This window comes from Ailuropoda melanoleuca, chromosome 2, assembly GCF_002007445.2.
Source record: "Ailuropoda melanoleuca isolate Jingjing chromosome 2, ASM200744v2, whole genome shotgun sequence".
NCBI classification, from domain to species: domain Eukaryota; kingdom Metazoa; phylum Chordata; class Mammalia; order Carnivora; family Ursidae; genus Ailuropoda; species Ailuropoda melanoleuca.
In genome coordinates this window covers 176,241,935-176,263,764 of record NC_048219.1, presented here as the reverse complement: position 1 = coordinate 176,263,764, position 21,830 = coordinate 176,241,935, and the positions used below count along the sequence as shown (strand labels likewise).

The following is a 21,830-nucleotide window of genomic DNA, read 5'->3' as shown; positions in this document are numbered from 1 at the left end:
TATTATCTCTACCTCTGGAGGCTAAAGCTCTGAGAGCAAATGCTAGCCCTTAGGCTTGCACCAAAAGGAGAAAGATGGTACCACCAGGACTAATCTTTGATAGAGAGGAAACATTAACTCTATGTCAGCCAAAGAGTAAAATGCACAACCTACAGGAATCTTCTATGTTTGGTCAGAAATTAGAAATGGCATATGGGTGTATGGGGGCAGTCATGGAAGGAAGTGGCTCTGTGATATCTGGTACCATTTCAGGATTCCTACCCATGTACCAAATAAATGGCCAGGTGGTTCTCTGTGTATGTGAACATGTCTGCTTAGGGATTTTGCTTCCTTTTTTTTTTTTTCTAAGTGCCTATGGAAAACCATGATTAAATGTTCCAAAAAATTATTTTATTTTACTTTAACGAGAGAGAGAGAGAGAAAGTGGGGTAGGGGCAGAGGAAGAGGGAAAGAGAATTTTAGTAGGCTCTATGCCCAGCATGGAGCCCAATGCAGGGCTTGATCTCACGCCCCTGAAATCATGACCTGAGCCAAAATCAAGAGTCAGATGCTTAACCGACTGAACCACCTATGTGCTCCTCAAAAATAATTTTTAAAAATGAACCAAAAATTACTAAAATTAACCCAGAAGCCATTCTATAGCAAATATTTAATGCTTTCAGAAGCTCTATAAGGGTATTAGCTTATTAAAAGAACTATATGAGCCTTATGTAACACAGAACAATCCAAAATATAGTTGCACAAAATAACCTTAGGAAACTTATTTAATTCTTTCAAGAGTATTAAAGCAATTCATATTATTCCTATATTCACATCCTTCATTGCTGTGTAAGTTCTAAAATCCCTTCTTGGCCTTTGTCTTTTAAAATAAAAATGTGTATACAGTTCTTCCAGTTTACAATAACACTCTTCGTGAGTAATAATGCACTCGTTTTTACTTCACATAGCAAACCATTTTCTTCTGCTCTCTTTTTGTCATCTCAAAAATGGGTAATATCTGTCTCTGAAGAAAAATATAGCATATAAAATATGAGCACACTCTCTAAGGATTATCTGACAGTGTCTTGTGATAGATTATTCTAAAGAATACATATAACTGCTCTTATCCTTCATCATCAGATCAAATGCATCATTTATCTAGGGTTTATTTTTCCATGAAGAATAAGTTCCAAAAGAAGGCAATAAACATCACTGCCATTTTGACATGCACTACATATGTCAGTGGGAGATATGTCATATGCTAGGCAATAATGCAACTAAGACATAGTATAAGTGAAAATTGTAACTAATGTATATTGATTTTACTATTGTTTAATGTTTGATAAAATAAATGTGTAGTTTAACTTCATCCTTTTCATCAACTGAAAAAGCAATATTATCCTTAGGAATTACTATAAATGCAGCTTGTCATTTGTTAATCTGGTTTAGGAGCAGGAAGAAAACTACATATAATTAGTCGCCCTAATCCATCCTTTTGAATGTTAAAGTCCCACATAGAGACAAAGTTACTGCAATAGCTGAAATAAAATGTGTCCTTAACATGACTTGTTAAAGGGATCTCGCATATTATTAAACGATCTTCATTTTGATATTCAACTTGTTCTTTTAAATCATGCTTTCAGTTCAAGACCTATAATCTAATATACCAAACCACAATATAACAATAACATATAACAATAAGCAACAGCAACTAGCGTATTTGTAATATAAATGGTTCCTTAAAAAAAATAGTAGAGAAGGGTTTTAATGCACAATTATTTTAAAGGGGAAAACAATACTCATTTTCAAAAAATATGCACCTTTTAAATGTTACTGGACCTTATTATTTTGTGAAGGCCTATCAGGTCATGAGGGCTATACAAATATTACAAAGTTCAGAATATGATCCTTTCTTATAAATATCTTCCTTCTTGCCCCTTATTTTTATTTGACCTCAACAAGTCCTACTAAAATAATCTTCTATAGGATCATATTAAGGAGAAAAATGGTGGTAGAATGAGGGGCAAGTGGGAAGGGCAATAGTTAAAATATTTAATATAAAGGAAAATTAAAAGGTATAATTCCACAGAGACAAAGAAAACAAAATGGGATACTGAGAAAAGAGAACAAGTGATTGAAAAACACTGAGAAAGAAAGCAAGGAAAGGGAACTGCAGTGCAGAATTTTCATAGAGGGGTACAGTTCAGAGAACTAACTTGATCTATATATTCACAGAGAGACTGGGACTAGGAAAAAGCAAGCAAGCTTTAGACCAGCAGTGAGAAAAGAGGCTAAAAATATATGGCTCACTGATCTACACATAACAGATAACTCCCATTTACTACCAATTCTCCTCACTATCCCTACCCCTACCATACTATTCCTGTAGCACAGAATAATTGGGAGCCAGATAATTAAGATCTTGAGGGGGAAAATGTTCTTTTCTAAAGAACTGATCAAAATGCTGGGAAAAGTAAGAGCTAAGTGAATCAATAATTAGTATAATTAATGTAGATGTTGGTAGTCAAAGAAAAGTCCCCTAAATTATGGCATTTAAAAGCCACACAGCAATGATCAGCTACTCACCCATGCATCCTATACCAAGCTTGCCACAGTTCAAACCCAACTAATCCACCAAGAGATCCCACTCAGGTTTCATATTGAGTCATTCTTAAGAGCAAACATAAAATCAATAATCAGAAGCCATTTAAGAAGAGAATCTTGCACCATTACAGAAGGCCAAACATATTTTAAAAAATAATAGCAAGATTCCAGATAAAAGAGTAGTGTCAGGATCTAAAGATATTATTTAAAAAATCTAGTTACCCTAAAGAATATATTACATTCATTAAGATCAACTGAGCAAGAATAAGATACCATGGGAAAATTACAAAACAACAAAGAACAAGTTGAAATCAAATGTGTCCTTCTCAAAATAAAAATTTTCAGTAGAAATGAATTTATAGAGTACAAGAGAAAGTATAAGTGAAACAGAGGATTAATATAGGAAGACTAACAAACAACTAAGAGTTCCAGCAAAAGAGAACAGACAAAAATGTAAAGTATATTTCTCAGACACATGAATCTACAAAATGAAATTGCCTAGTGAGTGGTAAATAACTTGACTTAAAAAGAAAAAAAAAAAACTAGCCTCTAGACTTACCATAGCAAAATTTCAGAAAACCAAAAATCATAAAAGAAAGAGGATTAGATTGGTTTCAGACTCAATATTAGCATCATTGGATGCTAGAAGACACAGCTCAATTCTTCCAAAGTTCTCAGCCAAAATTTTTTCAAGCTGGAATTTCATCTTTTGTCAAAATTTAGATTAGTAAAAATTGCATATTTTCTTAAGAAGTTACATAAGAGAGTACAATAGCAAAATGAAAATGAACCCCAGTAAAAAGGAAACAAAATATACACCCAAGAAAGCGGCAAATGGAAATATCAGGATGATATCTGGTCAGCAGACCTAAAGAATTACTCTGTGTAACCACTCCTGACAGAGCTGGAAGAAAGATCTCGAGGAAAATGCTGATACCAGAGGATGTGGAGAATAGATTTCACTAAATAAATAATATGATATGATTGAGAATTTAGAAAAACTTTAGGACATAATAAAGAAACAGAACAAGAGGAAATACAAAGGCAAAAAGCAACTTTAAAAAAAGGAAAATCTGCATTGGAAAGTCAGCAGCCAAAAATAAAGCAACCAACTGTCATTAGAACGGAAAATCAGTGAGCTTCAAAAGAAAAATGTAATGTACTCCAGGCAAGAGACATAATAAATAATAGAAGTATACATTTCTTCTTCCTACAGGAAACTAGAAAGGTAATTACAGATTCAAGTGGGAAATCTATACCCCCCCAAAAAACAACAACAACAACAACTAGTATCTGGCTCAATTTTGATTATTAACTGGGGTGTGAAAACAGGGCCCTATGTGTGGACATTCTATTTTGAGTAGCCCCAAAACTTTGAAATAAAGTAAAAGAAATATGGCTTTAGAACCACTATATGGTTCTAAAAATAAACAATATTTACATCATGATAGCAATGGAAATGGAATTCACTACTGCTCAATTTTTATAAACAACCTTGAGACAGAGCACAAAAGATTTAAAAATTGGTTGCAGATTAGAATGTAAATGTTACCAATCTTAAAAAATATAAAATCACTGCTGACGGATTTTAGGAAATGGAAGGAGAATGAGAGGTAAAAGAATGGAGAGGAGCTGTAATAGTGTGATCTTACAAAGGAAAGACACAAGATAATCCATTTCATGAATCTAAACATAAAGTTTAAGTATATCACCTAATATAGGTATTTAATTACATTTAACAGGAAAAATAAAGATAGTGATATAACTATATCAAGAGAGGAACAAGAAGGTTAAAATAGTAAATGACTTAAATTTTCAACCAACATATCAGGAAATCAATAAATACATCTAAAGTTGGTAAATCAAAAATAAAATATGGGAATATTAGTAAGAAATGAGGATTAACTACAAAAGAAGCACAAATACAGATCTTTAAAGACAACTGTCTCTCAAAGGCAAAATCTGAGGTAGGTAAAAGTGGTATAGAGTATTTATAAGCTCTTCTGTACAGTTCACTTCTTCTTAAGTAGAACACTCAAAAATATTTAAAAGCAGAAAACCCAAAGGCCCAACATAGCAGCAAACTTGAACAACAGAGGCCACAAAAGAAGTGAGAAAAATACATTGAACCTCTTCCTAAAAATCTTTCAGACCACATCCTGGAAATCCCCTAAAATGCGTTGGGACCATCCTTCAAGGTGATTGGCAACATCCTTCAGGTGTTGCCAGTTCCTGCAACAGCGGAGGATGCTCTTGATTCAGTCCTGTGTGTTTATGTATGTGGGCGTGTGTGTGTGTGTGTGTGTGTGTGTAGCATACATATGTATATGCATGTGTAACAGTGTATGCATAATGCGCAAAACTATAATATAAATATTTTATAATATAATTTGTATGTTATGTTTATACATAAAATAATATGCCTATGAAGCCAACTAAATATACATAATATATATATGTATATATATATATATATTATATAATATAGATAGGTAAAATAATCACATACCTGTGGGGACTACTGGTATGAAAGGGTATATTTCTAACTAAGTTTTATATTCTTTATAGAGGAACTTATTTCTAAAATAGAAATTACCGTTTGCAAAATTAAAATGAGAGAATATATGCTAAGCATGTAATTCAGTCCCTGGTACATAGTACAAACTATTAAAATATTACTTATTCTTTCTTATCTATGCTCAGTAATAGTCCACAGGACAGCCCTGAATTATCAAATTATCTAATTTCAGAACATAATGAACAATCTACAGATAACCATGCCATTTTCCTCTGTGTAAATATAATCACAAAAAGTATTATTTGAACTTGTGTTTCATAATATAAGAACACAATTAATACTTGAATAATTTCCTTCAAGTTACTTTAATAATTTAAAATAGATACATGCACTATAAGAAATCCAAGAAATCAAATTTTAATTTGAAGAATGACATCATGTCTGATTTACCAACTCATCCTGTTAAAACAGATTAAGCACTGAAAATCAAAACTAAAATAATGCTACCAAATTTCTTTAAATAATAAGAAATTTTACTGTTCTACATCATGTTTTTTTTTACTAATTCCTAGACATTTAACAGTTGACAAAAAATGAATTTCAAAGTTCGATCTTCGTTAAAAAGGACAAAAAAGGGGCACCTGGGTGGCACAGCGGTTAAGCGTCTGCCTTCGGCTCAGGGCGTGATCCCGGCGTTATGGGATCGAGCCCCACATCAGGCTCTTCTGCTGTGAGCCTGCTTCTTCCTCTGCCACTCCCCCTGCTTGTGTTCCCTCTCTCACTGGCTGTCTCTATCTCTGTCGAATAAATTAATAAAATCTTAAAAAAAAAAAAAGGACAAAAAAACACTACATTGGAAGAAAAGATCTTTGATTTAAATAATAATCAAGTATACACTTAGTCACATGAAAACACAATAAGTGAAAAAGGTGTTTCCAAATTAGGCATGACATGGTCCCATTTTTGCAAAACCAAAATAAGCTATGCATATGTTAACTGTGCATTAATAATTGTGTATTTTTTTAAAGAGTTTATTTATTTGACAGAGACAGCAAGCCAGAGAGTACAAGCTGGGGGGAGGGGCAGAGGGAGAAGGAGGAGCAGAATCCCCACTGAGCAGGGAGCCCGATGTGGGGCTTGATTCCAGGACCCTGAGACCATGATCTGAGCTGAAGGCAAACACCTAACTGTCTGAGCCACCCAGGCACCCCAATAACTGTGTTTTTAACACACATATTGCCACCTAAATGAAGAATGAACTATTTGCTCAAATGACAATAATGACAATAATAATGGGGAGAGCCTCAGCACACAAAGATCTGGCCATTAATGCTTTCTGAGAATCTGTGTAAACAGAAGTGTATGGCTCACAAACAAGTTATGTGTGTGTGACAGAATGAAGCTATATTCAAAGTCTCCCCCCTCCACTACAGACTAGGACTTTGGAAATGTATCTATTCAGACTCCTGAAAGGACTTAAAGTCTCTCCCACTTCCCTTTCCCTCACCACCATCCTGCTTCCCCATTAAGTAAGGGGCTTCTGGTACTGATGTCTTCTGGCAAATTCAGGCCAGCAAACTTACTACATATGATGTTCTGCTCATCCAGGTGACCACTTGAGATGTGTGCCCCTTCTGGCCTTCTATATTCCTTCTCTTCACCTCATCTTCATCCTCTTTCGTGTTTGATAACCTTCTCATTGCATTCTCAGGTCATTCCTATTTTGTGGTTAACAAACTCTTCTATGTCCTCAACATCTTCACAAAGGACTGCCTTTAGCTTTCTGCCATAATTGACATAAGTCCCCCACCCCATAGGCCCTCCTCTCTCATAGCAATGAAGCTCCTTTATTTCATCATACCACAAAGATTCTGAGGTTTCTCTATTATTCTGATCTCTAGCACCACATATATAACAGTCAACTAGGCAGTTTTACTCAGGTATTTCACAGACACCCAAATTTCATCATGTCACAAACCAACTAATATTCCTTCCTCCAAAATCCTCCCCTCACCCTGCTCTTCTTTTCCAATAAATGAGAACACTGCTAATTCTGCTACTTAAACCAGAATATTTGGAATTTCTTCTCTTGTTCTCACACACTACCTACGTAAGTAATCCAACCAAGAAGACCCAGAGTTTGCCTCTTAAGTATCAAATCTGTCAACTCCTCTCCCTACTCTGTTACTTTTTTAGCCAAACTGTACCCATTTCTTACCTAGAAACTGCATTTATCCCTGACCTGGCATCACTGCTTCCAGATTTGCTCCACTTTAACTCAATTTTTGTGAGCTAAAAAATTATCTTTTCAGATACAAAGTTCCTAAGCACAGCCTCTTCAGTGGGAGTCTGAAGGGTTATCTTAGGATAAAGCGCTAACTGTTCAACATGGCTTCAAAAGGCCTCCAATGGCCTGGCCCAGGTCTGCTGTGGACATTGCATGCTCTTTGCATGCTTTCTTAGCCACACTGTAAAGTTTGGGGCTGACCTCTAGGTCTCTGCACATCATACCAGAATTTCTCCTCTTCTTTACCTAGCATGCCCTCAACTAATCCCCCAGGCCTTACCCTAGTTGTCACGTAATGCAGAAAACCTTCCGGAATCCCTCAAATGTAGATGAATTGTATGTTTCTCTGTGCCCCTTTAACATACTCTAATTTCCTCATCAGGGAAATTTCAATAATTGCTTAGTAATTATTTCCCTCTCTCTTTTTTTAAATAATTTTTTTTTTGTTATATTAGTCACCATACAGTACCTCCCCAGTTTTTGATTGCATGTTCCATGACTCATTATTTGCGTATAACACCCAGTGCACCACGCAATTGTGCCCTCCTTAATACCCATCACCGTAATTATTTCCCTCTCAATTGCTAGATTCTAAGGCTTAGAATATAAGCCAAATATAGGCAGGAACTGTGTTTGATTTGTTCACTGTTATGTCAAAGTCAACCAGCACACAGTATGTCTTCAAAATAAATTAGTAATCTGAAAAAAATCCCAAAATATATGGAGATTAAACAACACCCTTCTACATAATGCATGAGTCAAAGAAGAAATAATGAGAATTTTAAAAATATTTTCAACTACATGAAATTTGAAAATACCTTACCAAAATTTGTAGGATGAAGTGAAAGGAATGCTTAGAAAGAAAATTATAGCATTAAATGCATATACTAAAAAGAAAAAGAACTAAAATGAATCACTTAAACTTCCTTAGAAAACTAGAAAAAAAGGAGCAAATTAAATCCCACATAAGCAGAAGAAAAGAAGTAGGAATTATAGCAGAGATCACTGAAATCAAAAAAAGGAACTCAATAGAGAAAATCAACAAAACTTTAAATTGGTTCTTTTAAAAGATGAATAATGACGATAAATCTTTAGTAAGCTAAGAAAAAACAAGAGAGGACACAACTACTAATATCAGAAATGAAACAAGGACATCATTACAGATCACATGGACATTAAAAAGGTAATAAAAATTAATATAGGGGCGCCTGGATGGCTCAGTCATTAAGCGTCTGCCTTCGGCTCAGGGCGTGATCCCGGCATTCTGGGATCGAGCCCCACATCGGGCTCCTCTGCTGGGAGCCTGCTTCTTCCTCTCCCACTCCCCCTACTTGTGTTTCCTCTCTCGCTGGCTGTCTCTCTGTCAAATAAATAAATTTTTTTTAAAAAAATCAATATAAACAACTCTATGCTCAACAAATAGAAAACCTAGATGAAATGAAACAATTCCTTGAAAGATACAATCTGCCAAACTGACACAAAAAAAATCAATTTGAATAGGCCTATATGTATTAAATAAATCAAATCAATAATTAATAATATTCCAAAACAAAAAGCACCACAATCAGATGGGTGCCACTGGTGAACTCTTCCAAAACTTAAGGAAGAAATTATAACAATTTTTTTTTATAATTGATCTTTAGATTAAATGGAACACCATTCAAAGTTCAGGCAAGGTATTTTGTAGTTATTGAAAAACTAATTCCAAAATTAATACAGAGAAGCAAAAGACCCAAAATAGCCAACACAACATTGCAGTAAAAAACAAAGTTAGAAGACTGATACCACCTGACTTCAACACTTACTTTAAAGCTACAGTAATCAAAATAGTATGGTATTCACAAAAGAAACAAGTAGATCAATACACCCACATAAATATAGCCAACTCATCTCTGACAAAGGAGCAAAGGCAATACCACAGAGTAAAGGCAATCTTTTCATCAAATGGTGCTGAAACAACTAGACATCCACATGCAAAAAAAAAAAAAAAAATCTAGACACAGACACTGTACCCTTCACACAAATTAATTCAAAATGGATCATAGTAGACCTACCTAAATGTAAAATGCAAGACTATAAAATTCCTAAAAGATAACATAAGAAAAAAACCTAGATGACCTTGGGTATGGCCATGTTTTTTTAGACACAACAACAAATGTAAGATCCATTAAAAAAAATAATTGATTTCATTAAAATTTAAAACTTGTGCTCTGCAAAAGACAATGTGAAGAGAATAAGAAGATAAGCCACACACTGGGGGAAAATATTTGAAAAACACACATCTGATTTAAAAAAAAAAAAAACTGTTCTCCAAAATATACAAAGAAGTCTTAAAACTCAATAAGAAAATAACCCAATTACATAAACCTATGACATTAACAGACTTCTCACAAAATAACATATAAAGATGGCAAATAAACATATGAAAACATATTCCATATCATATGTCATTAGGAAAAAGCAAATTAAAACAATGAGATACCACTACACACGACTTAAAATGGCCCAAATCCAGAACACTGACATCACCAAATGCTGATAGAGCAAAAGGAACACTTATTCTATGCTGGTAAAAATGCAAAATGTATAACCAATTTGGAGAATATTTTGGCAGTTTCTTAGAAAAATAAATACATTCTTACTATGCAATCTAACAGTCATGACCTTGATTATTTACCTAAAGGAAATAAAAACATGTCACACAACACCTGCAAACGAATGTTTACAACAACTTTATTAATAATTGCCAAAATTTGGAAGTAACCAAGATGTCCCTCACTGCGTGAATGGATAAAAAACCTGTAATATATACAGAAAATGGAATATTATTCAGCACTAGGAATAAATGAGCTCTCACACTATGAAAAGACATGAAGGAAAATGGATATTACTGAAAGAAGCCAATTTAAAGAGGCTACATACAAAAAAGTATGATTACAAGTACATGATATTCTGGAAAATGAAAAACTATAGAGATAGTAAAAAGGTCAGTGGTTGCCAGGGGTTGGGGGCAGGGAGGGATAAATAGGTAGAGCACAAAGAATTTTTACGACAGTGAAAATACTCTGTATGATACTATGATGACAGATACATGTCATTATACATTTGTCCAACCTATATTAATACACAACACCAAGGGTAAACCATAACGTAACTATGGACTTGGCTGATTATGATGTGTCAATGCAGGTTCAGTGATTGTAACAAACATACCACTCACACTGAGGATGATGATAATGGGAGAGGCTACACATGTGCTGTAGCAGGATATATATGGGAAAGCCACGTACCTTCCTCTCAATTTTGCTGTAAACCTAAAACTTTGCTAAAAAAAAAAGTCTTAAAAGATATTTAATATTAAAAAATTGTCTTAAAACCATTAAATAAATCCAAATTTTCTTATTGACTATGCTAATTTATAACTTAGTTTTCTATCTGATAAGTAGATGTCACCTAAATATTAAATTTGGTGTTTTATTTATTTAATACTTCATTAAGATATAATTTATTAATTATTAAGATGTCATTAAATTAAGATAATTTATTCATTAATAACTAAAATCCAATGCTTTGAATTATTTTAGTTCATAAAATTAACTCATAAGTTACCAAAATATAAATAATAAACATTAATAGATGGTTAAATAAAATATTTATGGAATGAAGCATGAGAGGACTCTGAGAAACAAACTGAGGGCTTTGGAGGGGAGGGGGGGTGGGGGAATGGGACAGGCTGGTGATGGGTAGTAAGGAGGGCACGTATTGCATGGTGCACTGGGTGTTATACGCAACTAATGAATCATCGAACTTTACATCAAAAACCAGGGATGTACTGTATGGTGACTAACATAATATAATAAAAAAATATGTAAAAAAAAATATTTTGATACTACATTACCTTTCATATAGTACATATGCACTTACACGCCAAGGCTGGCAGCTTATAATCAAGTAAATAAAATTATTTTTTGTCCTGAGAAAAAAAAAATTTGATCTAACACATGAACCAAGATTCTTCCATTCTTCCCTATTTCTATCCACTAACTCCCACATGCATGTATTGAATAAATCTCCAATGAGAATAGATGAAATAATAAAGTAACTGCATGCAGTTAATAAACCTATTCTTCTACTAGTAAGCCTCCACTATCTGATTCATGAGGAAAAGTAAAAAAAAAAAAAAAAAATTGGGAATAGAAAACTACCGAAAAATGTGAGAAAGTAGTATTTAAAATTCACTATATGCTAATATACAAAATATACTAATACTATGTACCAGATAGGCTAATCCACTATTCTTCTGCTGTTAGTTGAAAGAAGTTGAACATAAGGCAAGCTCCCTTTGGATTACCTATAATTTTATTTCACGTTATGTTTCTTCTTGTTATCTAAATCTAAAGCTCCTTTTTGACATTACTTCAACTCTTACAGACCCTATACTAAGTAAAAGTACTTCCCAAACTCATCCTTTTTTCCTACTCTCACCCATTCTAGGACAACTCTAATGAAAAATGAGACTATCCATGGAATATAAAATATTTTAATTCTAAATAAGGCACTTAAATTTGTTATGATTTCACTTCATAGATTAAAAACAGATTATCGTTTACTTATATTCTCTCAAAAGACATCAAAAAAAGAATCATAATTACTAAAATTAAATACTGGACTTTTGATTGCAGCAATATGTGACTACATACTTTGAAAATGTTTTCCACTAAAACACAACAAAACCTAAGTAAAACATAATTTTATTACACTGTTGCACTCAACATGAGATAAGGCAAAAATTAGGCAAAATAACAGATATATATATGTATATACACACTATTAGCAGTAAACATATGTAAAAGACGGGTTGCAAAATCAGAACTGTAACGATGAGACTAAGCTTGAGGACCAACATAAGCTAGAGAAGCAAAATCTTAGTAACATATAAAGAAATAAAAAGTATACACACAAACAAGTGCAAGCAACAAGGAACTAGCAATAATTATCAAGAATAGTGTTAAAAAACCAAATGTAGCCTTCAGAAGTATAAGACAAAAAGTCTTAAAAAACCAAATGTAGCCTTCAGAAGTCTTAAAAACACCAAATGTAGCCTTCAGAAGTATAAGACAAAACATATAAAAAGACAAGGATAGATTTTAAAAGAAATTCAACATATATAGCGAGAAAGCTAGAAGAATGAAGAAATTTCTGAGAATGCAGCACAGGGAGATAAGAATATAAAAAATTTGAAAAAGAAGTCAAGAAATATGAAGACAGAATGTGACAGTATAACATATATCTAATTGCAGCCCTAGATAGAACAAATTTTTTAAAATGAAGGAAAGGCAATATTTACTGTAATAATGAGTAGAAGATTTAAGATATGAGAAAAGACATGAATCATAACAAATACAGGAATCATAACACATTCCATAGGAAAACGAAATAACAAACTACTGGACAAAAAAGACAAAGATGAAATCTTAAAAGCAGTCAGAAAAATGAAATAAATTTGTATATATATCTAAATAAGCATTATCTTAAGAAATTGCCTTTATAAAATAACAAGAATATTGTCTATTTTCTTATGCTAAAAAAAAAACAGAACTAAGACCAGACCAAATATATATATATATAAATTGGGAATGTTTCATTCAGAGTTAAAGAGTTTGAAGATCTTTGTATTAGTCAAGTAATTAATTTTGAATTGTATTACATATGCATGTTAAATTTTTAAGGGTCAACACACACACACACAAAAGGAAAAATACATTGTAAAAATCACTGTATTTTAAAGCATGGAATAAGAAATAAAAATATGAGGGGCGCCTGGGTGGCACAGTTGTTAAGTGTCTGCCTTCGGCTCAGGGTGTGATCCCACCTTTCTGGGATCGAGCCCCACATCAGGTTCCTCCACTAGGAGCCTGCTTCTTCCTCTCCCACTCCCCCTGCTTGTGTTTCCGCTCTCGCTGGCTGTCTCTGTCAAATAAATAAATAAAATCTTTAAAAAAAATATGAAAAAATGAATGTAACACACAAAAAAAGATGGTAGGTGATATATCAATAATCACAAAAGGTGTAAAACAAATAAATGTAAATGAACAAAATTATCAGATAAATAAAAGAGATTATCATCTATGTGTTATTTTTTACTAGAGACAACTAAACATAACACAAAAATGTTGAAAATAGAGGCATGAAAAAATGTACTTAGTAAATACTAATCAAAGAAAGAAGTAGCTATGTAATAGACAACAGACCACAAGACAATGCATTACCAGAAAAAGAAAAGTTTGAGGTAAAGAAAAAATATGTACGATAAACATGAATAAAAGAAACGGCTCTTTAAAGAGGATTTCATTATGTGTCACTTCAAATCAAATTCTAGAACAAATACTTATAATCCTTGAGCCAATGATGTCAATTCTTTAGACTTATCCCAAGGAAATAGTCAGAGAGATGAACAGAGCTTTTATTTACAAAGATTGCCTCATGGGATTATTTGAAATCGAAACAATGGAAATAACCAAAATGAGTAGACACTAGGAGATAAAATCTTATGAAATATACAAATAATGAAGTATTATAAGGACATCAAATCTAGTTTTCTGAAGAACAGATGTTGTCATGAGAAATGCTTATGCTATTCCATGTAAAAAATGAATGTACAAAACTGTATATAAAATGTGTCAAATATATTAGCATTTTTACCAGAAAAACTATATAAACTGTTACTCCAATTTTATTAAATATACACTTTATATAGGTGTATAAATATACGCATAAAGATATCAGGAGGAAATATACACAGTATTGGTTATTAAAGTTGATTTAAAATAAAAATACAGATTTCTATCTCCAAAAGATTGATATCATATCATGCATATTTTCTGACCACAATGCCATGAAACATGAAGTCAAACACAAGAAAAAATCTGGAAAGACCACAAATACATGGTGGTTAAAAAACATGCTATTAAACAATAAATGGGTCACCCAGGAAATCAAAGAGGAAATTAAAAGATACATGGAAAGAAATGAAAATGAAAACACAATGATCCAAAATATTTGGGATACAGCAAAAACAGTCCTAAGAGGGAACTGCATAGCAATACTTAAAGCCTACCTTAAGAAGCAAGAAAAATCTTAAACAACCTAACCTTACACCTAACGAAGCTAGAAAGAGAACAACAAACAAAGCCTAATGACAGGAGAAGAAGGGAAAAAATAAAGATTAAGGCAGAAATAAATGATATGGAAACTAACAAAAAAAAAAAACCCAATAGAACAAATCAATGAAACCAGGTGCTGGTTCTTTGAAAAAATTAATGAAATTGATAAACCCCTAGCCACCCTTACCATAAATAAAAGAGAAGGGACCCAGATAAATAAAATGACAAATAAGAGAAGAGAAATATCAACCAACACTACAGAAATACAAACAATTATAAGAGAAAGAAAAACTATATGCCAACAAATTGGATAACCTGGAAGAATGGATAAATTCCTAGAAACATATGAACTACAAAAACTGAAACAGGAATAAATAGAAAATTTGAACAGACTGATAACCAGCAAAGAAATTGAATCAGTAATCAAAAATCTCCCAAACAAACAAAAATCCAGAGTCAGATGGCTTCACAGTGGAATTCTACCAAACACTTAAATAACACTATTTTTCTCAAATTATTCCAAAAAATAGAAATGGAAGGAAAACTTCCAAATTCATTCTATGAAGCCAGGATTACCTGATAACAAAACCAGATAAAGACTCCGCTAAAAAAGATAACTACAGGCCAATATTCCTGATGAACACAGATGCAAAAAATCTCAATAATAATAGTAGCAAACCAAATCCAACAATACATTAAAAAAATCATTCTCCACAAACAAGTGGGATTTATTGCAGGGATTCAAGGGTGGGTTAATATTTGCAAATCAATCAACTTGATACACCACATTAATAAAAGAAAGTATCAGAGCCATATGACCCTTTCAATAGATGCAGAAAAAGCATTCAACCAAGTACAATATTCATCATGATAAAAAAAAAACCTCAATAAAGTAGGATTAGAGGGAGCATACCTCAACATAATGGAGGTCATATATGAAAAACCCACAGCTAATATCATCCTCAATCAGGAAAAACTGAGAACTTTTCTGTCAGGAACAAGACAGGGATGCCCATTGTCACCACCACTATTTAACAAAGCACTAGAAGTCCTAGCCACAGAAATCAAACCAAAAAATAATAATAATAAATGGCATACAAATTGGCAAGGAAGAAGTCAAACTTCCCCTATTTGTGGATGACATGATATTTTAGATAAAAAACTCTAAAGACTCCACCAAAAAACTGCTAGAACCAATAGATGAATTGAGTCAAGTCACAGGATACAAAATCAACGTACAGAAATTGGTTGTATTTCTATACATCAATAATGAAGTATTAGAAAGAGAAATCAAGGAATCAATTCCATTTACAATTGCACTATAACCATAGGATACCTAGGAATAAACCTCACCAAAGAGGTGAAAGACCTGTACTCTAAAAACTATAAAACACTGATGAAAGAAATTGGAGGAGACACAAAGAAATGGAAAAGCATTTTATGCTCATGGATTGGAAGAACAAATATTGTTAAAATGTCTATACTATCTGAAGCAATCTACACATTTAATGCAATCTTTATCAAAATACCAACAACATTTTTCACAAAGCTAGAACAAATAATCCTAAAATTTGCAACCTTGAAAAAGAAAAGCAAAGCTGGAGGCATCACAATTCTGGACTTCAAGTTATATTATAAAGCTGTAGTAATCAAAACAGTATGGTACTGGCACAAAAATAGATACATAAATCAACGGAACAGAATAGAAAACCCAGGAAGGAACCTAAAACTCTATGGTCAACTAAACTTCAACAAAGCATGAAAGAATATCCAATAGGAAAAAGTCTCTTCAACAAATGGTGTTAGGATAATTGGACAGAAATCTGCAAAAGAATGAAACTGGACCACATCCTACACCATCCACAAAAATAAATTTGAAATAGATGAAAGACCTAAATGTGAGACCTGAAACCATAAAAATCGTAAAGGAGAACACACCAGTAACCTCTTTGACATCAGCCATAGCAACTTCTTTCTAGATATGTCTCCTGAGGTAAGGGAAACAAAACCAAAAATAAACTATTGGGACTTCATCAAAATAAAAAGCTCTTGCACAGCAAAGGAAACAATCGACAAAAGTAAAAGGCAACTTCCAGAATGGGAGAAGATATTTGCTAACGACCTATCTAATAAATGGTTAGTATCCAAAATATATAAAGAACTTATATAATGCAACACCCAAAAATGAATAATCCAATTAAAAAATGGGGAGAAGGGGTACCCGGGTGGCTCAGTCGGTTAAGCATCTGCTTTCAGCTCAGGTCATGATCCTGGGGTCCTGGGATCAAGCCCCACACTGGGCTTCTAGCTCAGCGGGAAGTTTGCTTCTCCCTCTATCTCTGCCCCTCCCCCTGTTCATGTTCTCTCTCTCTCTCTCAAATAAATAAATAAAATTTAAAAAAATATATATATATAAAAAATGGGGAGAAGACATGAATAGACATTTTTCTAAAGACAGACAGATGGCCAAAAAACACATGAAGACATGTTCAACATCCCTCTTCATCAGGGAAATACAAATCAAAGCTACAAGATAAAACTCACACCAGTCAGAAAGGCTAAAATTAATAACATAAGAAATAACGGGTGTTGCCAAGAATGAGTATAAAGGGGAATGCTCTTACACTGTTAGTGGAAATGCAAACTGGTGCAGTCACCCTGGAAAACAGTATGGAGGTTCAACAAAAAGTTAAAAATAGAAGTACCCTATGATCCAGCAATCACACTAATAAGTATTTACCCAATGAACACAAAAATACTAATTCAAAGAGATACATGCACTCTGTTGTTTATAGCAGCATTATCAAAAATAGCCAAATTATGGAAAGAGCTCAAATATCCATCAACTGATGAATAGATAGAGAAGATAGAGAAGATGTGGTGGGTGGGTGGGTGTGTGTGTGTGTGTGTGTGTGTGTGTGTATAAGTATTACTCAGCCATAAAAAAAGAATGAAATCTTGCCAGTTGCAATGACATGGATGGAGGTAGAAAGTATTATGCTAAGCAAAATAAGTCAGTCAGAGAAAGACAAATATGATATGATTTCACTCATATGTGGAATTTAAGAAACAAAACAAATGATCATACTGGGGAAAAGAGGAAAACCAAGAAACAGAATCTGAACTAATAAAGAACAAACTCATGGTTTTACCAGAGGGGAGGCTGGTGCAGAGATGGGTGAAATAAGTGATGGGAATAAGTAGTACACTTCTGATGTGCACTGGATGTTGTACGGAAGTGTTGAATCACTAAATTCTATACCTGAAACTAACATTACACTGCATGTTAACTGGAATTTAAATTAAAAAATATAAATAAATAAACAGGAAATATTCCCCACCTTATTTAAAGATACTACTGTTACAAAAGGACAATGACTAAAAAGAGAAATTAAGGGCCAATTTTATTCATAAAGTAGAGTAAACATCCTTAAAAAAACAGTGAATTAGATGTATAAATCAGATAACATATAATGAATAAGTTTAGTTTTATCACAAGAGTGAAAGAGAATGTTTACATTAGAAATTCTATGTTACTTATCACATTAAAATATTAATGGGGAAAATCACCACAAAAGCAGAAAATTCAATATTTATTCATAATAAAATAAATTTTAACACATAAGCATGATAAAAAAAATTACCACTCATTTATTTTTACCAAAATTAACACTAACTCATGATAAAGCACAAGTAAACAAACTTAGCAAACATGGAAACAAAGGTTAACTTTTTTAGCCTGATAAAGAATATCTACCAAAGGCTTATAATTACTATCATTTGCTCATGTTGAAACATCACATTCATTCCCTTTAAAATCAAGAGCAGAATAAGAATGCCTTCTCCAACCATTTTCACTCAACAACTTTCTAGATGTCTTAGACCATGCACAAAGATAAATATACATAAAATTCTGTAGGTTTGGAAAAGGAAAATCACAACCATCGTTATTCATAGATATCATTATAAACAAAAATTTTAAAAAAACAGAAACAAACTTTTCAAAGGGAAACTTTAGCAACGTCACTGTATTTAAGTTCAACCTAGAGTAATCAATTTCAGGTCTACAGCATGTCTAACAGCAAGTAACATTTTTTTTTCACCTATGCATTCACTCAAATACAAATATTTATGGATACTTACTATTTGCCAGTCATGTTTTTGGCACTGGGAATATACTAGTAAATAAAACAGATAAACATCCCTGCTTTCATGGAGCTTACATTCTAGAGAAGAAAAGGTACAATAAGCAAGTTAATAAGTAAAACACAGATATGTAAGAGAAAGATATGTAAGACATGTATGGAGGGGGGGAAAAAGCAGGAAAGAGGCCGAAAAAGGATTAGGGAATGAGGGGCAGCATTAAAATTTAGATTGGGTGGCTATAGCCAGTCTTTTTATAAGAAGATATTTGATTAAAACTTTAAAGCAAATGAGGGGATGAGTCATTTGGATGTCTGAGGGAAGAATGCAGGCAGAGGAAACCTCAAGTAAAAAGCCTAAAGGCAGGGGCATGTGTAGAGGGTTCTACAAACAGGTAGGTGGCTAGTGTGGCCACAGATGAGTCAAAGATGGAAGAATAGCAGGAAATGAGATCAGAGAGTTAAAACAAGGCCACCACGTAGAGCATCAGAGGCCATAACAACTTCGCTTAAGACAGAATGCCACTAGAAAATTTTAAGCAGAAAAATGTTACGGACAGACTTATGTTTTAAGAGAATCACTCTGACTGCTGCATTCAAAGAAGACTAAAAGAAAACAAAGACAAAGCAGAGATACCAGTTAAAACACTATTGCAATAATCCAAACTAGAAATGATGAAAACAAAAACTAAAGAACAGAGAGCAACAGTATTAGTAGCAAGGAAAGATGGAAGTGTGGATATTTTTCAAAGATAGACACAAAATAGTTTCTTTTCATATCTGATGTCAAGTGTGTGAGAGAGAAATGACTCAAGGGTAACTCCAGAGTTTTCTGGCTAAGTAACTAGAGGAATGGAGTTTCCACTAATTAAGATGGAGAAAACTCCAGAAGATGGAGCTTTAGTGGAGAATTGATATCTAACTGCACATGTCAAATATGCAGTTGGATGTACAAAACTAGAGTTCAGAAAGAGATCTCAGTATAAGATGTGAATTAAGGAGTTGTTAACATATAGGTAATTTAAAACCATGAGACTGGATGAGGTCACCTACAGAGTGGTGGCAGCAAACAGAAGACTCCCTAGAACTGAGCTCTGGAAAACCTCAACATGCAGGAATTGGAGAGATGAGGTTCAAACAGCAAAGGAAGTGAAAAATTATGGCACCTATCTCCAATATCAAGGCCTAGGAAGAGACCAGAAAGTGAATGAGACTGGAATAGGATCACTAAAGCAGAGGCTATCAAGGAACTGAAAGTCCAGAGTCACGAAGAATTATAAAGCATGAAAAATTATAGCAGGAATCATTTTTAAGAAAGTGACAATATCATAAGGATTTTTTAATTTACAAAAAACAAAAAAACAAAACCTGAGAAGTGCCTGTATTAAAAGTGATAGTGAGTAGGATAATCCGATGATATGAGAGTCAAGGCTGATTGTATTCATGAAGGAAAGAGGAGAAAGGCACTTGAAAGCAGAAATAAGAAGCACAGGGGACATTTATCTCAACTCCACATCCAATGTTATGGTTGAGTGGAGAGAAAACAGTTACCCTTAAGATCGCTACAGGACAGGGTGAGCTGGAGTTGGCTCATACAGGCTTACTTTTTTAAAGATTTATTTATTTATTAAGACAGAGAGAGAGAGAGAGAGAAAGAACATGAGCAGGAGAGGCAGAGGGAGAGGGAGAGAGAAAATCCCAAGCAGACTTCTGCTGAGTGTGGGGCCCATTGTGAGGCTCAACCCCAGGACCCTGAGATCATGACCTGAGCCAAAAACCAAGAGTCAGACACTTAACTGACTGCCCACCCAGGCAACCCTAGCTCATACTGGCTTATAATTGCTCACTGTGGACATCAATTTCCAACTCCACACTTGGCAAATTATGATGGAAGATGAATGACTCTGATGTATTTATAGCAAAGAAACTGGAAAAAAACAAGTCGAGGGTTTTGTTTGTTTCTTCTTCCAAAGAGCTGACTGTTAAATATTTACTAGTACCCCCTGGCTGCAGGAGAAACTATAACTAGGGAAAACCTAGATTTCCATTAGCACAGAAGCGGAAGGTAACATTCACAGTATAAGTTAAAAATACAGAGGATTTTGCTGACCAGTAATCTTGAGTTGCAAACAGTACAGACAAAAAGTTTCAGGAGTCAGGAGAAGTAAGGAGATATTGGGTAGAAAAAGTGATACAAGGAAATGTAGGGAGAATCAGAATTCTGGAGCAAATGAACTGGGAGTCCTGAACACCTTATAAACACTAAAAAGAACACAGATACAAGGTATGAGTGTTGAAGAAGGACAGGATTAAGGATGGGCAGGCCAGGAACATGTGTTGCTCAGAATCTCCCATTTGGCTCCTGCTGACAGAAGCAAGTCCTGTAGATGGGCGGTCTTATTCTGTGTACTTGGGCACTCCATCCTCTCCTGTCAGTGGTGTCCTGCAGAGGTATGGTCTTACTCCAAGTTTGAGAGTTCCCTCTCCACCCCTGCTGATAGAGGAGGCATGGAGTCGGACAGAAGGTTGATCTTGCACTGAGCTCAGAGGCTCCTTCTTGATTTCTGTTGAAGGAGGCCTCAAAGCCGACAAAGGGACAGGTTATTTATTTTAACTACTTGTACATATCATTTATAACAGCAAAAAATTATAAAGCACTTGGAATTACATTTAGCAAAAACATATACAAGATCTGAATGAAGAAAGTATAAAAATGTTACTGAAAGATACTAAAGAAAATCTAAATATATGGGGAGATAAACCATGTTCATTCATGCATCAAGCACTCAGTACCATAAAGATCCTAATTATCATTACAGTGATCTATAAAACCTAAGCTATTTCAATAAAAGTCCCTAGAAATCTTTTTGGAAATTTGACAAGCCTATTTTAAAATATGCAGATAATTACAGAATAAAATGCTTCTGAAGAACATACATAAGGTTGAGAAAAGTGTTCTCAGATATATCCAAACTTATTAAAAATTACAATAATTAAAAAGTATGGTACTTCCACATGAGTAAACAATGAAACATAGTATAAAACAAAGCCACATATATCTAGAAACCCATAGAAACAAGTTAAATGACAGAGTTGATACTGCAGGCCATGGGGGAAAAAAGAAAAACCATATGATA

General features: G+C 33.8%; 1 protein-coding gene across 1 annotated transcript in view; it reads right to left on the bottom strand.

The window, feature by feature from the left end:
- Nucleotides 1-21,830, bottom strand: part of SPAG16 (sperm associated antigen 16) — a 964,037-nt gene that overhangs the window by 847,372 nt on the left and 94,835 nt on the right. The window lies entirely within an intron of this gene.